General features: G+C 45.6%; 1 protein-coding gene across 2 annotated transcripts in view; it reads left to right on the top strand.

Annotated features, from left to right (window-relative positions):
- The first annotated feature begins 698 nt into the window (after positions 1-698).
- CNTN1 (contactin 1) overlaps positions 699-11,831 on the top strand; it is a 212,403-nt gene continuing 201,270 nt past the window's right edge. For both annotated transcript variants that reach the window (XM_048499548.1, XM_048499546.1), the window contains exon 1: positions 699-1,140. The gene's annotated coding sequence lies outside the window, so the exon portion shown is untranslated. The remainder of the gene's footprint in view (positions 1,141-11,831) is intronic.

The raw sequence follows: 11,831 nt of genomic DNA, 5'->3' as shown, positions 1-11,831 counted from the left end.
CCCTACATATGGTTTATGTGAGCATGGGACTGTCTTGTTTCACAATATAAAACAATAACAGATACAGTAGACAAAAATGCTGACTTTATGTAGATTGAGGAATTTTCCAAATCGATTATAACAATTATTGCAAATTATGGTAACTCCCCACTCTCCGACTTACTCTGTTTCTCTTGCTTCCCAGGGCATTCTGATTTAGTTAAGATACCCCACAGATCATCTTGCCGATAACCAGTCCCTTTTACTTAAACTTTCCAGTCGCCTTTTGGAAAATCAGGGCATTCCTACAGAATTCACTAAAAACACCCCAATAGTCATTTCTTTTAGCATCACTCCGGTATGTCTCCACAGATAATCCTTCCATTCTTCTCTTCTCCCAATTTCCCAGCACCAGTGCTTAGCGACGCATTACTCCTCTTGATCTGTATTTCCATCGCTACGTGTATCTCTCTTAGCTTCCCTGCCTCTTCATATCCCAAATCTGCAGCGTTTTTTCATGGCCAGGGGCGCAAAGGAAGCTGAGCGAGAGAGAGAATCTGAGTGACTCTCCGGGGAGGGGAGGACTAAGGGCAGCAGCTACACAGGGGCTTCAGTTTGCCACTGGGCATGTGCAAGGGGGAGATGCACATGCCCAGTGAGCCGGCGCTCTGACTGCTGCGCTGCCTTTGCACCTGCAGTAATGTGTCATTGCGAATAGAAAATAGATGGGCGGGTAGGCACGGAGCGCGCCGGTTGCCTCGCCTTGACACCCTCCCGCGCACCAGGAGGCGGTGGAGGCTTCTGAAGGCATCTTGCTGTGGGCGAGCGTCCGTCCCTGGACCCTCCTCCCGCCCTTGCCTCTACTGCAGTTCTTCGCAGCGGGGAGGCTTCTACTGCTCCCCACCCAAAGCAGCCCCTGCCTGACCCAGCAACGTCCCCCTGAAGAGTGACATCACCCCTATCCAATCAGGGCTTGACGCTCCCCCAAATCCCCCGTTGGCCCCGATCGGCTCGGCTCGCCCAGGGCCCTCTGCAAAGGCAGGGCAGTTGCCAAGGGCCAGCCTGACAGGCAGGAGGAGGGCTGGTGGGGCGCTCCCAGGTGTTTGCAGCTGAAGCCAGAAGCCTCCAGCTGACAGTCCAGCTGCACGGCAGCCAGCACAGGTAGGGCCAGGCTCTTTATTGTGAACTGCGCTGAGGAGCATCGGCATCACTGGGTCGGGTTTTTTTTTTTTTTAATTTAAATGCTGCATTGAAATACAGAGATGCCCTGGCTTCCCTTCGGGAGATAAGGTAAGGGTTGATGCTGTTGCTTGGTGTGGTGGGAAGTGACACTCCAGGGAAGGGCGTGACTGCCAAGTAGTCCAGTTGCAAGCAGGTAATGTGTGTGCGTGTGCTGGGGAAGGGGCGATGCCTGCGACGCAAGGGGAGACGGAGTCAACTTTCGGACTTTAAAAAAAAAACCCTTGCAAGTAACCAGTTAGATTTTTACATTAGTGGCGGCAGAGACTTGAATCCCCTCGGTTTGAGAAGGGTGGTGTTGGTTGGAGGTGGTCGAAACGAATGTGTTCTTGTATGTTCTTTTGGGAGTCTGGCTGGGAAAACACAGATCCGTGTTTGTCTGTGCAAGATGCCAAGGAAATGGTTTTGCAGATATGTTCCTTCTCTGCCTCTTTTGTCAAATGCAGCTCTGCTCTCAAAAAAGGGTGTCCGGGTTTGCTGTGGAAGTTCCCAGAGGTAGCTTTCTTACACAAGATAGGCATTGCTCAGGGATGACATTTTCATTACAATTGTGGTTCACGTAAGCACTGCTAACTGGTTGCAATTTATTGTGTTTGAGCTCATGACTGTTTCCTGTGGAGACCAGAACCATTCCCATTTTGAAGTTGTGTGTGAGGATGATTGATAGGAATTAGATTTTCCCCATGTATTAAACAGGATATGGATTCCTGTGAAAAGGCATGCTAACATTTGGTATCCAAAGATATATCAGCTTATTGAGATACCTTTGTGTGGGGCTTGCTTTATTCATTTAGCACATATATTTCAAAATATGAGGCTGTAAAAACTGGATCCAGGTTTACAATTCATGAAAATAAATCAGAAAATAGGCTTTTATGGCAAGAATTTCCACCGTGACTTTTTAAAAGATTGTTTTATATCCTGTTTTCTTTCCAAATTGGGACCCAACAATGCTTACAACATCATTCTCCCCTCCTCCATTTTAACCTCTCAACAACAAACAACCATGTGAGGTTGGAGAGATAGAATGACTGGCTCGAGGTCACTCAGCAATAATGTTGCCAGCTCTGGGGTGGAAAATACGTGGAGATTTTGGGGGTGGAGTCTGTGGAGGGCAGGGTTTGGGTAGAGGAGAGGAGAGGAGGGACTTCACGGGGTATAATACCAAATCTCACCTTCCAAATCTTGGTCACCTGGAGATCAGTCACAATAGTGAGAGATCTCCACCCATGTTTTCAGGGCTTAGGTGTGATTTGAAGCTGGGTCTCCCAGGTCCTAGATCAGCTGCTACACTAGGCTGTTTTTTAAAAACATGAAATTAGGTTGAATAGTACATAATCTTATTTTTTTTAATCTTACTTACATATATTTTTGATGATTTGAACTTAAATAGTCAAGAAGGGATAGACCAATGTAAAGAATGAAGTTTCCTTTTGAGATGCAGGATGTCTTCTGGCATATGGATGAATAATGCAGTCATTAGTCTCTATCATTGATATCCATGTATCCAGTAGTTGTTCTGAAGATGTCTTGTAAAGGCTGTTTGCATTTGGAAAAGCAGGTTGATCCCTTTCTGTTTGCCAATTATTGAGGAAAAATTGTTTCATATACGAATAAAATAATTTACAAGGCCACAAGTTGATGACATTTACATTTGTTCTCTTGATTTCATTTCAAAACTACAGTCATTATTGTAAAAAAAAATCCCACTTAACATATCTGCAGCAATTTGTTAGGATTGTAGTAACACCTGCTGGTAAGAACAGAGAAATTGGCCTGAAATTTGCCAGCATTAAGTAGAGCACAAGCATTAGTTCATGAAAATAATAGCCTAATTCTAAATAAATAAATTCTGCTGGTGCTAGAAGAAATTATCCTAAATGTAGCATGATATGATAAACTATGATAATAACACCACAGATTTTCTGCTTCCACCATTATTCTGCAGTTGAGACCACTTTCCAGCCCCTTTCCTATGGGTGGGCATACTTTGCACCCAGGACACTTAGGATGCTTGATGAAGGTGTCCCTGGGGAAGAAGGCCTTTCTGTGGGCATGCACTCCCACCCAAGAATCATCAGAGTGCCAGGTACACAGCCTGGATGCAGCAGCCCACATAATCTGAAGTTCTGGAAAGGGAGATGTGGCCTCATCCTCTCCAAGAGTGTGGTGCTGTGCAGTCAGATGACACCCTCGGAGAAGCTACCCAGCTGCCCTGTGGGGATGGCCATGGGTACTCCCTGCAGGCAGAGACAAATGTATGCCTTCCCATTAAAGTGTTCTGTCCTGTTTTTTTTTTTTACTTATGGTTGATTCCCCTGAAAACAGGAGGGGGCTTCAGTAACTTCAGAGCTGCGTTAAGAGATGCATTAATGGGGGAAACGGTGAAGAGCAAATATTCTGCTTCAGTGCTTTTGGCAATTGTTTCTTTTGCCCAAGGACATCTAGAGAAGCCAGGGGTCTTAGAAGAAAGACCAAGTCTGCACATCTATAAGGAGGGTGTTCCATCCATGGAGCATCACTCTATGAATCCACCTCACTGTGGGGGATTGTCCTAGCTCAGATGGCTCAGGTCACTGGGATGAAAAGGCAGCAGCTGATAACTGGTGAAAAGTGGATTTGAAGGTTGTTTATCATTAGGATGGCACTCTATCCAACATGATCAGCTGGAAGCTTGGCATGCTCAGTGTGTGTGTGGCCCTGATCCCTTGCCAATGGCCCCCTACAAAGGCCAGTCTCCATGTTTTTTATCTTCTGGTCCTTCATTAGCATACCCAAATAGGGCTGAAGATCCTGAGAGCTGCTTGGCCCTCCTAGGCCTCCATATTATTATTATTTTTTATCATCAAGTCACAGTTGATTTATGGAAACCTCATAGGGATTTCAAGGCTTTCATGTTTGGAGGTGGTTTGCCATTGCCTGCTTCCATGTCATGAAGCTGGTGTTTCTTGGAGGTTCCCCATCCAAATACTTGCCAGGGCAATCCTGCTTTAGCTTCTGACAAGATGAGATACCTCAGGAATTGAGCAGCTTAGCTTCCCATTGCTGAAAGACAGCCTTTCAGTTTTTAAGGTGGCTGGGAGATTTTCCTGGCTGCCTGTTCCTTCCTCTTCGCCCCCAAACTCTCTGCACAGGGAGGCCACTTTCCTACCTAGCACCTAGGACCCACAGAGCCTGTTCCCAATGTGCCCTCATGCTTCAGGACATGTCTGCCCACCCTCCATCTTAGCTTTCCTGTCCTCCTGCACAGCAGCCTAGGCCCCATCCCATTGCTTTGTTTCACAGATAACACCCCACACCTTTCAGGAGCTCCTGGCACTGTTTGCTCTTTAGGTTGTGGCCCCTCAATTCTGTGGCAGGGAGCCTGGCACCATGAGGTCTGTCTGCGCTAACTTTCCATTATCATTTAGAGGAAGAGCTTCATAACTGCACAGATGGCTTTAAGCATTTGTTCTGCCTGCTAGGCTCTACTTCCTCCCTTCCAAACCCTTCCAAACAAAGTCAGAATAACTCAGTTGTGATCAAACAAAACACTTTATTTGTAGGGCTGGAGGGGCAAGGAAGTTTTAAACTCACCTTTCAATCTTCTGGGAGAAAACAGGCTTCACTGTGCACGTTCAGATGGAGGACTTACAGGTTCAGAAGTGTGCATACCCTTGATATTTTCAAAAGATGGGCTGGTTTTGTGGAGAAACTTCTGGGTGAAGTGGAGCTAGTGTTTGTTGTAAGAACTATACCTGTTGGCTATCTATCTGCAGCAGAAAATAACACATACAACAGCTGCAACAAAGTGCCAAAGACTTCTTGTAGGACTAAGAGGTTTTCCTTTGGGACCTTCCAGTGGTCTAGCTGGCAGCCCTTGGGAAGGGGTCTGGGAAATTGGTGCCACAGCCCCCCCTCCAGATTTGGACTTGAAACATCCAAATCTCCATCACCTGTCAATGTTACAAATAACTGATGGGTACTTGTTGGCATGCACTCCAAGGGTAGGGGGCTGAATCTTTTCCTGCAAGAGAATGGGTCTACTCTAGGGAGTCCTCAGTCACCCACTGCACTATGAGTGGGGGAGCTGTGGTAAGGACCCCTTGCTCCCTATCCATCAGAGGTGCCTGATGACTCCAGAAACTGAGAAACCTGTGCATAGCTGTGAACTTGGCCAGACCTTCCTGGAGGTTGTACCTGCCTCAGCCCCAGCACACCACATTCACTTGTGAATGGGGGCCATAGGTGGATTCATTCTGGATCTCTAGCCATTCCTGCTGGCTGTTGGGCATGGGTGCAAGAGCTGCCATGTCCATGACAGCACTCAGCCACTCAAAACAGAAAGGGGAGAAGGAGATTAGGGAGCGCACTGCCCAGCTTACCTGGCATTGCATGTGTGTTTGTTGAGTTTTGGTTGAGAAGCTGTAGTACCTGTAAGATTATTTAAGTTGGAGAGCTGAACCACAGAGTGTATGGACTTTGTTTTATTTTCACTGATATGCCTAATAAAGGTCAGTTGAAGTTGAGGTGTATGGACTTTGCTCTTTAGGATTGGGTGTTGGTGCAAAGTGCTCTCTCTGTGCTTTTCCTGCCACCTAGGTGCTGTATTGTCTCTGTAATTCCACATGGCAAGTAGATGTCAGACAGTGTCCTATGCTGCATATTCTACATTCTGAGGTGTGTGGCATTTTGCCCAGGGTTTTTAAAGGATGGAGAGAAGCTGCCATTAGTTCCTGGGGAGATGGCTGAACCAGCGCTGGAGAACGTCTCCATCAACCTCTTAGTTGGCAATGGCATCCTAAGATGCTTTGTTCATGTGGGCTGTGCTGTGCTGTTGGAGGTGGGGGGCGGTAGCAAAAATAGCTAACATTGAGCCCAGTGGTCTGCAGCACTGTTTTTGATTGTTCAAATTTGCACTGGAAAAAGGGGGCATTCCAGGTTAAAGGAACATAGGGAAGTAACTAGTGTGGATCTCATCCTGATTTGCCCTGTTTTATGTTGACACAGTGCTCCACACTGCAGAGACATCGTTGTACAAAAGCACACTTGGCACAACTTTGCTGTGGCTATACACTGGCGTAAATTACCCTTTCCTATTGTCCTTGCCAGCATCCACCATAGGATTGTGATGCAAGAGTAGGGAACTAAGATGTTAGTGTTAATTGTTCACGTGAAGAAAAAATAATTATTTCTTGCATATGGTTCATTATTGTAAAAGTGTGTGTTTTGGAGTTTCGGGGGTCTAATATGGAACAGGAAGATACTTGGGGTCTTTCTTCTAAACATATATCATATCTTTAACACTTACATCTTGCCCTCGGAATGTTAAAATGGTGTTTTCTCATTTTTAGCTACACAACATCCCTGTGAGCTAGGTTAGGCTAATAGAGACTCCCTAAGGGCATCTACCAGGACCAACGCTCTATTGACACCTTACAGGCTCTCCAGCAATAACTGAATTTCCTCATGGACAGTTAATTTCCCTGTACAGCAATTTGTTATAAAGTGGCCACTAAAGCAGACAATATATTCTTATCCTTGTGAAAGTGGAAGCTTACAGGCAAGGAGATAAAATGGGGAGAAGATTTGCCCTTTGATTATGTGTTCCTGCATTGCAGAAGGTTGGACTTGATGGCCCTTGGGTCTCTTCCAACTCTATGATTCTATGATTTTAAGATTTCACATGCTCACTCAGGTGGTTGCCCTTTGGTTCATGTATCTGAGAAGCGTGAATTCTTTTGAATTCATGCTTCTCAGATACATGAACCAAAGGGCAACCATCATCCCTTTATTAGACAGCTTCATGACTCAAAGAGGCATTTAGAGGAGAGTGATTTTCCTCAGCATATAGAGAGCCAGGTAGCATGACACTTTCTTCTTTGTGATAGAATTGGGGTAGGGGTGGGGGTTGAGCCCATAAGAGGGACAGCATCAGACCAACCTCATCACTTTCAAGCATCCGATAAGGGAAACCAAAGATGGAAAGGAATAGGGGAGCATGGTGCATGTGGTGAAATAAGTTTTGGGGCTGAAGGAGGAATCTATGCGGTCCAAGGTAATTTTAGCTTGTTTGATAGGAGCCTTCCCAATTCACTTGTTCTCTTCCCCTGTTCAGTCTTTTGCAGCTGGAACCTCCAGTATGCAAAGTAGACAATAGGCTCTACTGGCTTTTACTCTAGCATCCATCCCCTTGCCCCACTGCCTAGGCTACAAGGAATCAGGTAGCAAGAATCCTGAAAACCAAGGAGGCACAGGCCATTTATGCTCTTGTAGTCTCCTTTGCAGCGAGCGTACATTATCTTCGGATCATATTCTTAGTTATGCATGTTTTCCCACCTCCCAAACTCACCATGCTGCAGATGAGATAACTTCCACGGTTTCTGAAAGTGGGTAAAGTGAGACTTTTTCCCTGCCTACACAGGGAAAGTGAAGTAGACCAGGTTTCCAGGTTTTCTGCCCCTCTGTGCCTTCCCCTACCCATGCAGGAGCAGTTCTGCCCACTTCTCGACCAGCATTTCCAGGGGATCAGTGGTGCTTAAAATATACCTTGGGTATATTGCAGGAGCAATAGAATGTTGAAATTCCCCTCACCCAAAAGGTGGCATGCAACCTCCTGAAATGGAGGTTGCAGAGGTCCAGGAAGGAGGAGGCGGGCAAAATGGCAGCTAGGCTCTGAGGAATCAGCAGGGCACTTCCTTGTGTGTAAACTATGAAATGTGGGGAAACCTCACTTTGGAGCAAGCAGCATTTGGGGTAAGTACTGCATGCATAAAGGGCCACAGTGAAAAGGTGCAGAACGGTGGCAACCACATGGAACAAGAATAAATGTCTATTTATATGTGTGGTGGTCTCCTTAGGACTCTGGAAATACTTTGATCTTCAATAATTAGCCAGTGAAACTGTTACCTGCTGACTTGATCTTCAAACAGTCTTCCCCCCAAACATAACAATGTTACCTTCAAGCATCTTTAACAGATGTTTGATTCACAGCCAGTAGATTAAATTTTAATGAATTAGAGATCTTTCGTTTGTGGAGCACAACTGCAGTGAAAACTACATTCTATTGAAATAGCATAATAAATATCTTGTTCTGGAAACTGATGTGTGTGTTAAGCACACTTATGAGGGATCAAGGCCCACTGAATTCAGTGTGACTTACTATCCATAAAAATACTTAGGCCCTTTCTGCACGGGCCAAAAACGACGGCCTGGGGGCGGTAAAAACGCCGCCCCCAGGCCGCCGTTCGCACAGGCGGCTCTGCTGCAACGCAGCAGCGCCGACCTGACTGCGCTCCCCCTCCCCCAGGGCAGCTGCTGCCAGGTTCCGCCCTAAAAAACAACCCTTTAAAGGGTTGTTTTGAGGGGAAAGCTGCGAAATGCCCCGGGCGATGTGCTAACAGCAACCGCTGAACATGCTGTTTCTTCCGTTCATCTTCACCGCCCCATTACCGGCCTGCTGGCCGCCGGTTTGCCCACGCTGTCCTCCCACCCCTGTGGAGGTTGGAGGGCAGCAGGCAGGGCTTCACGGCCAGCAGGCCGCACGCACGGGACACGTGTGAGTGGGCGCCATGGGAAGAGGCGGCTCCGTGCAGGGAGTCTGCCTTGCCGCCTCGCCGTGGCCTCTCTGGAGGCTGCTGCTCCTGCATGTTTCCATGCGGGAATGGTGCCTCCGGCCTCCACGCTTCGGCGTAAGTAGAATTCTGCTGGCGTGGAGGCGCCTCCACAGCCGTGCGGAAACGGCCATAGATAAATGCTGTTTTAAAATGATGGCATGGTAAATGCAGATAATTACATACTGTTAAGATGTTATACAGAACAAGTCAGGGTTCTGACTTAAAACTCCTTGTTAGATTAGGTTTCCACATTCTGAGTAGTGTAATTTCCCTTTTAAAGCTGTTACTTTTATAAGAAGCCTACACTGGTAGTTCTAATTAGGGCACAAAGGCATAATATACATTTTGTAAATAAATAAAAATAATATAATTGCATTAGAAAGCAAGATGAATCTATCTTTCATTATGAGAAGGGCATGGAGTAGAAACAAATGAGACGTGTCTGAAGTATACGTGTTGAAATAAGAAGACATTTTATACATTTCACCAAATAGTACACAATTTACCAGCATAAAGAAAGGTTTGTAGCTCAAACAGTCCTGGGTCTATGATCCAGCACAGCTGTTCCAGTTCCATTCACACACTCTTATTGTCAAATGTTCTTTGGGTTTTTGCTAGCAGCTGACCCAGTCCTTAAATGCAATTGAACTATAAAAACCTGCATTGTACTGGCATCGTATTTGAAGCACTCAAAGGAAGTCATGAGCTCTATTCCTGCCTGAGTCCTTCTCTCAAGGCATCTAGCCATAGAAGCCTGTAATGTTGCTGCTATTTGCTATGTAGAGTCACCCTGGCATTAAATATTCACAGCTGGATTTGTTACTTCCTCTTTTCCCACCCGTCCTTCCACAAAACAAAACTGAAATTCAGGACCAGAAAATCAGCCTTTTGAAAGTTGTTTCTCTTAAAGTCAGGTTGCCTTGAATGACAGCCCTGGTTAGTAAGGGTTAGTGGTATACTAGACCAACTTGGAAATAGCCTTTGTATAGCATCTAGCATCTTCCGGTCAGGAACCTGCGGCTCACTAGATGTTCAGGAACTACAATTCCCATCAGCCTCTGTCAGCATGGCCAATTGGCCATGCTGGTAGGGGCTGATGGGAATTGTAGTTCCTGAACATCTGGAGAGCCGCAGGTTCCCTACCCCTGCACTAGACATATGAGTAAAAAAGAATATAAAATTTGCAATGACAATATAGTTACAAAAATATAGTTACAAAAAAAAGGTAGGTTTATGGCCTTAGACTGGGTTCAAATCCTTCTATTATGTCCATTCTCACCAATATCCCAGTTTTATTAAATTGAAAATGTATTTATCTCATTAATAGTCCAACCTGAGCATATCATCTTGGCTATTCAGCAGGATTGCTTCCTCATATTATGTTTGTAGCTTGAAAGTGTCTGTAAAAGATTAATAAGAAATACAGGGACTTGAATAGATTGGAAAGTGATTTGAAATTTTACAGAATACTCTGCAGAATTTTCATGTCACTGTTAGTATGGCAAGTGTGGCAAAATGGGCTTGTTTTGGCCTGCAGGCCCTGTTCCACCCCTACCCTCTCTCAGAGGTCCCAACTCCTCCTGGAGGGGCTTGACTCTTTTTCTTTCTGAGGTACCTATTGTTTATGGAAATGTACTGTTATGCCAATAAAGGTTGTTGATGTTGTCAAAGGCTTTCACGGCCGGATTCAACTGGCTGTGGTGGGTTTTCCCGGCTGTGTGGCCATGGTCTGGTAGATCCACCAGACCACGGCCCCACAGCCCAGAAAACCTACCACAACCAGTTGTTGACATCGCTGCTGATGTTCTGAGGTAACCACTGCTGCCATCTGACTTTTGTAGTAATTTTCCACTGGGGAGGGTCAGGGCTCCCCAGCTTCCCTTCCAGCTCTGAGGCCTTGCCACGGTGTCTCTGAATTCCGCACTCTTGGGCACTATGGAAATGATTTACTGCCTGGTGCTTCCCTAGAGGAATAGCTGTTTTCAACCTTCCCCCTCCTGGTGCCCACTTCTTAAAGTATCATGTCTAAAATTGTGGAGGTCTATGTGGTACAGAGAACTGCTACCAGCATCCAACATTAAGAAGGATTTATTAAAAAGAAAATGTTTGCAAGCCTATTTTTAGCACAGCACCAAGGTGAGTTAGGGACCCAAAAGTAATGAGAGAAACGAAGTTCATCTGTTCCACTTTCTATACATGCCCTATCACATATTAGAATACAGGACAAGCCGTTGAGTTTAGGATGTTATAGATCATGGGAAGTTATTCTAGTCATGCTACTTGTCTTCAATGATTCCAGTACCCCCAGAGCCAGCGGCTGTCATCATCATGGCTCGCAGCATTGCTGTCTCAATCTATGAACCTAGTTGCAGCTTCAGACCCAGTGTGGCTCCTGGCATTACTGCTGCAGCCAGCGTGGCTCTTACAGTTGCTGCTGTTACCCTCAAAGCCTGGGGTAGCATTTAAACCTAGCCATATCTGGACACAAATAGGCCAGTCCAACCTCTATGCCAGGTTCCCCCATTTCCAGCTGTTAAATATTTCCTTAATATTTCCTTAAATATTTCCATCATTATCCAATCCACTGGTGATTCCAAGGTTCCCAAAGTGAAAACTTCAAGTAGCGCTGCAGGTTCTGACAGAACCACCATTTAAATTACTCCTAGAGGTGTTTCTCAAGTTTCTGACACTTAAAGTACTGTTCCTGGTGGGCATATATGTCAGCAAGAATAATATCTGAATTAGGAGCACTATCTCCAAGGACCTATGTGTCTTCCATAAAAAAACATGGTGGTCTACTTCCATATTCCGGTAAGTTCTGCTTCCTACATTTGTTACTAGAGTAATTTCAGTCTTCCACAGGGCACAGGAATTATTCTGACTATCTTTCTGTCCTAGTCTATCACATCCAAAAGAAAAAAAATGGCATTCACTGGATCTGCTTAGGACCTTGTGCATAAACATTAGAAGAATTAAACTAACTAGAAAGTCAGAGGCCTTGTTTGAGGCATATCAACC

This window comes from Sphaerodactylus townsendi, linkage group LG06 (genome assembly GCF_021028975.2).
Source record: "Sphaerodactylus townsendi isolate TG3544 linkage group LG06, MPM_Stown_v2.3, whole genome shotgun sequence".
Classification (NCBI taxonomy): domain Eukaryota; kingdom Metazoa; phylum Chordata; class Lepidosauria; order Squamata; family Sphaerodactylidae; genus Sphaerodactylus; species Sphaerodactylus townsendi.
This window is presented reverse-complemented; position numbering and strand designations above follow the sequence as displayed.